Source organism: Poecilia latipinna, unplaced genomic scaffold (assembly GCF_001443285.1).
Source record: "Poecilia latipinna isolate Pla-1442-1.1 unplaced genomic scaffold, P_latipinna-1.0 Scaffold3674, whole genome shotgun sequence".
Taxonomy (NCBI): domain Eukaryota; kingdom Metazoa; phylum Chordata; class Actinopteri; order Cyprinodontiformes; family Poeciliidae; genus Poecilia; species Poecilia latipinna.
In genome coordinates, this window is record NW_015116290.1 from 14,832 (window position 1) to 20,330 (window position 5,499).

At 43.1% G+C, this 5,499-nt stretch overlaps 1 long non-coding RNA gene across 1 annotated transcript; it reads right to left on the reverse strand.

Moving 5' to 3' along the window:
* Positions 1–210: 210 nt before the first annotated feature.
* On the reverse strand, positions 211–1,528 carry LOC106941440 (uncharacterized). The gene is made up of 2 exons (XR_001423363.1): positions 1,265–1,528; positions 211–1,180 (listed from the first exon to the last, which is right to left on the reverse strand). It is a non-coding gene; the product is annotated as an uncharacterized LOC106941440 (long non-coding RNA).
* Positions 1,529–5,499: the final 3,971 nt, after the last annotated feature.

Genomic DNA, 5,499 nt, shown 5'->3' on the forward strand with positions numbered 1-5,499 from the left:
GTATTTTGACTCCGCCCACTTTGGTGGAATTCTTCAAAAAATGTTTGGGGGCGGAGTTATGCCTCTACAGGGGATGTAGATGCACTTTGACGAATATTTGAATGAAAAAGCCTAAAAACAGCAGATTTTGGTTTATGTTCATTTAGGGTGCAAAATTCAGCACCTGGGTATAAAGGGCATGTGCGAGTAAAGGACACTGAAATCTCAAAATTGTTGCTAAACAGAAGAGTGTATGCTAATTCTCATTCCCCTTTCTGTCACACACCCAAAATTAACACCTAAAAAAACAGAAGCGTACAGGGAAAACGATTAAGGAAAGCAAAGCTGAACGCCCACCCATACCCTATGTTTTGATGTCTGATGCTGAGGGAAACCGTCTGTCACTGTGATGTGGTGCTAATTCGTCTACCAGCGCCATGGTAGTAGCGATTTAATAACGCGCCAATAAGCATTTGGTTTCAACCAGCGTTGCCTCGTCAGAGCGTCTCCCCCTCTCAGCTCCTTGTTTCTGAGTTGCGCAGCTCGTTTATTCGGTGTCACCTTCCTCCGTCGAACTGTCTGTCACCTCCTCGGGCGGCAGCGGACACATGAAGTCATCAGGTCTGGCTGACGTCAGCTGCACCGGCTCCACAATGCAGCCAACAGTCATCGGTCTGTTTACAAGTCGGCCTTTCATTTCTCTGAACTGTGGGTTATACAAGATTGCAGAAACCATACGCGTGCTCGTGTGTGTGTGTGTGTGTGTGTGTGAAAGCTTTTTCATGTAGGTTGGGTGTGTTTGCACAAGCTGGACGGAGGGCAGAGACGTAGGTTGGGGACGCAGGGTATAGGCAGTCGTGCAGCAGCCTTGCAGTCATACAGATGATGTGGTAATTAACACTCAGGACTGAAAGCTTAGTCCCTTTGTTTGTCTTATATTTCCTCCCTTTTTGTTGCTTTCATCAGTCCTCCTCCGTGTCACGTATTCAGATCCCGTCAGGCTGATTGTCTAATAGATTTCAAATCTTCCCAAAGGCTTTCACGCTACTGACGCCGTCTCTCACCTCCAAGCTGCTCATTTGTTTCCAACGTTATTGTATAGCCTCGAGTCAAATGACAGGAACAAGCTTTTTGTTCAAAGGAAGTGAGCGCATATCCTGCTGACGCCATCGGTTCGTGTGCACTCTGCCATTTCACCGGGCTGGAAAAAAAAAAAAAAGACAAATTAGTTCACAAAGCACTAGAGAAACACCTGTGTGGAAAAAAAAAGAGAAAAAAAGTAGACCTCTAACAAAGGAGACGGGGAAGCTGGCAAGTCAGTCAGGAAGCTGATTCGCAATTTCTACACAAGTGACCTGTGAAAAAGCGGGGCAGCTCTCAGGAGGCACTAAGCGGGAAAACCCTTTCACTGTGAGACGGGCTGGAAGCATTGACGTCAGAGATGAAAAGAGAAAAAAAAAAAAACTGATGGAGGCAAGGGGGGCTCCCAAAATGGAAAAGCTCTCTAGTCGCTGTAACAAAAAGCAACATCTGGCGCAAAGGCACGCAAACAAACAAAATCAAATCCCTTAACATTTATCTCTGTGAGCAGATTTCAAATGTGTGTAGCTGCTACCAATGAGATAGAAATAACCGTCGTGTGAGAGCTGAGACCCCACAGTGGTATGAAGAAAAGTACGCCTCCTTGCATAATTTTGCTTCTTTTGTTTTTGCTCCATTTAAATGTTTGAGATAGTTTAATCATCCCTCTAGTTGATTTACTAGTTAACAGCATTCATTTGGAAAGCTGAGTGAAAATTCAGAAACCGAATCCGGACCTGGTTACCTGACCTGTAGCATCAAGAAAAACACTTAAAAAGAACCCGTCTGACAACACGAAGCAGGCTAAATTATCTCCAAAAGCAGCAAATTGTGCCCCGATCTTCATGAATTTAAGAGTAGATGAGAATCAAAATCATGAGCTACAAACTCAAAAGTTGTGCAGATTCACATAAGGGTAATGACAAAAAAATGAGTAAGTTAATCTACATTAAGAGCAAATTTACATCAGAAAAATATAGTTATAACATAGAGGTATAGTTAATCCAGGTATTAAAAATACCATACTCGGGAAGAAATGGACACCTGATTAGGACTATCTTATAAAAGATGCATAAAAAAACAAAACAACTCTGCAAAAATGAACACAAAGGTCCATCTACTATTTCTGTAAGAAAGAGAGATATTCTGTGGACTGATGGGACAAAAATGAAACTTATATGGAGGGTGTATGTCATGTTACATCTGTTGTACATTTGAAGAATGTCCAGTCATTAACTTTCAGTTGAAGTAGTTTAAAGTTGCTTGACTTATGTGGTAGGACAATAATCCAAAATACACCAGCAAATCTACCTCTGAACGCCTGAAAAAGACAACATGGAGGCTCTAGAGTGGCCTAGTCAAAGTCTTCACTTAAACCTGCGAGGCTGTGGCCTGATCTTGTCCGTTTTCATGCTTGTCGCCAATTGTTGCCTTCAAGGGAGGCACGATTCCTGCATTTTGTGTTTAACTGGTCAATTTTGATCTGACAAAATGTTGGGGGTGGGGGAAGAAAAAGGAGAAGAAATCTGTAAATAAGTGAATATTTTTCGCAGCTCTTTGTGTGTCTGAGTTAAGACAGAAACCGTTGCAGTTGCATAAGCGTGTGGTTTGCAGGGACATTGAAGGTGACTGGTAGAGAACGAGGCTGAAGTGTCAAATCCACCAGAGCCTTTCGGGGGGGAAGAAACACTTCGACTAATGTCAGCAGACACATGTAGGAACAATCTCCAGATAAGGCTGATATCTTGTCTTGTACATATTTTAGTCTCCAGACCTCAAAGCTATCGGTTCAGTGTGATAAAACCGTGAATTTGAGTAAAACAAGCTTTAAACATCATTTTTGAATGATGTAATGAAGGATTTATAGCAAAACCTGCAATTAATCTGCTAATGGCCATGTGATGTAAAGCCATTTCATTCGGCAGCACGGTCACCCCCTCAGACGAAGGGCTTCGCTGCATCATCGGACAGGTCAGGCTCGGCTTAGAAAGCTGTTGTTAATTCGGTCCTTTGTGTGTCATAAAGAATTGAAAGGCTGCGGCGGCGGCAGCAGCAGCAGCAGCCGGCCTCAACTCCGGGTTTCATAACGGAAAAGCCCGCCTGTCCCCCTGAGAGACACCTACACACAGCCTGGAGAGCAGCGTCTGTCTGGACGAGCTGACACGGCAACACAGTCTGACTCACAGTTGCTCTACACTCCATCTCATGCACCACCTCTGCCTTTCACTGCACATCAGCATCAAGCTCCTCTCTGAGGCATGACTGGCTCAGTGCGCTTGTGTTTGCGTGGCTCTTTGTGCCAGTGATCTTTTGCCTCTCTGCCCTAGTAATCTTCTTCTGTCCTCTTCCTTTATTATCATGTCATATGAAATGCACTCTCCCATCATTTTCAAATCTGCAGAGTGCAGTCTTGCAGGTAGCTTCCCTTCTTAGAGGACACACCAAATTTTTGTAACACTTCAGATGATCAAGCGTAGACAGTAAAAATCTGTAAATGCAAAACTCAGTTTTCAAATGACAGCTTCACTTATTAAAGGTGACCTATTATGCTTCCTCGAACAGGTTTTTAAAACATGTTCATGACAGGGTTTTTTTGCACAGAATCATTCTTAGGTAATGAGGTTTTATTCTGCTCAGTTCTCCCTCGTTTGAGATCCTTTCAGAATGAGCTGTTTCAGGGCCTCTTGTCACTTTAAATCCAAATAAGCTGCTGCTGGCTGCGAACCCAACTCAACGTTTACACGCACACATAAAAATGACAGCAAATAGGTGCACAATTACATAAGCATATGTCTTTGAAAAGCAGAAGAAGAGACTCCTGCACAATCAACAAGAATGCAGAAAATGGTTTCTGAATATTAAGTCAACAACAAGACTCTTGTATTTTCCAGCAGCTATTGTATTGTGGTAAAACCAGCTGACCAAACATGCTGGAGCTCAGTTTGGGTTGCTAGGTGACAGTGCAGTGCCCATCAATTGTGATTCAACAATCTCATTTTCCAGACATCAAAAAATGCTCTTAGACATTTTTTAGAAGCAGTCAAGACCCAAATGGAAGCACAAAAGTATGCTAAATGTATTTTTTTTTCTTAATAGGTCCACTTTAAATAAAAGTAAGTCATATAAACTAGCATTACTCTTTGAAAAAGTAATTGTCCCTTGAATCTATTAATTTAGAATTTTTAACAATTGGATAATTACTTTTCCAAACATGGATTGTTTTCCCCTCAATAAATGAAATGGCAACTTTTAAAAAATGATTATGTAAATAATTTTGATTATCTTCGTTAAGGATTAACCTTCACGATCTGAAACAACACAAAAACAGAAGTCTGTCTGCAAATCGGTATAAATCGGGGTTTGGAAATGGGAGCGAGATGAATCCACCTGCAGCTGCAGAGGACGTTGCTTCACTAATTGACATAATTAAAGTTCCTGCGACACTGGGTGATATCCCGCCTGCAGGATTAGTGACCTGTAAAGTGGGTCAGTTAACATTGCTTTCACAACAAACAGATAGATGCTGTGGAATGCGTCCCACAGATGCCGTCGGACCAACTTTCCATTTGTGTTTGGGGGCGGGGGGTTTGGTGCTCAAATTAAACTTTCGCCTCGTGATTGTTGAGCCTCTCTTAAACAGTTTTGAGGCCCTCTGCCATCCCGCTGAGCGTCAGCAGCAGCTGTGGAGGAGTTATGTCGGTAATGTTGGGGATGTGTGACTTTTCTGCAGGAGAGTTTAGGTGAGCGACAAGCCAGTCCTGCTAAAAATACATTTATAACTTCAAGACTCTTCTGTTGTAGATGTGACTTTTCGACTACCAGTTCCCACCAGAAATGAAGAAATACTATTTGTTCAACCAGCACAACTGTAGTTCAGCTGATTAAAGTACAATGGGTAGTTTCAAGGCGCTGCGTTCCCCACCCCCCCCCGAGGGGCCGGAGAGTGACGCACACGAGAAAATCAGAGCAAACAGCCACTCTGCCCTCCATTCGCTTCAACTTTTCTCTCACTCTCCGCTACACGTCTGTCTGTTTGTCCACATACATTCCTGCCATATCTGCCTCTGCTGAAATTAAATTTCTTTATCTGCTTCCACGTGCTACAGCAGGGAACCAGAGCGAAGGAAGTGCAAAGGAGAAACTCGATGAGAGACAGCAGAAGCAGATCCTCCTTCGTTTCATCAGATGACACTGTTGTGATTTATATGTTTTGACAGGGATGACGCAAAATGAGAAAGTTAAAACCAGGACATGTGCTTTTCTCCCCCCTCTGTGTCCTGCTTCAAAGTGTTTAATGAAAACCCACATTGTTCTCCTTTGTGCTCCTGAGGGGGGAAGGAGGCGCTAGCGTTTCAGGGATCAACCACAGGTCTACTTCTGGGCTACTTTTAAATGTCAGAGGTCAAAGTTTATGGAGAAAGAGGAGCCAAAGCTGCACTT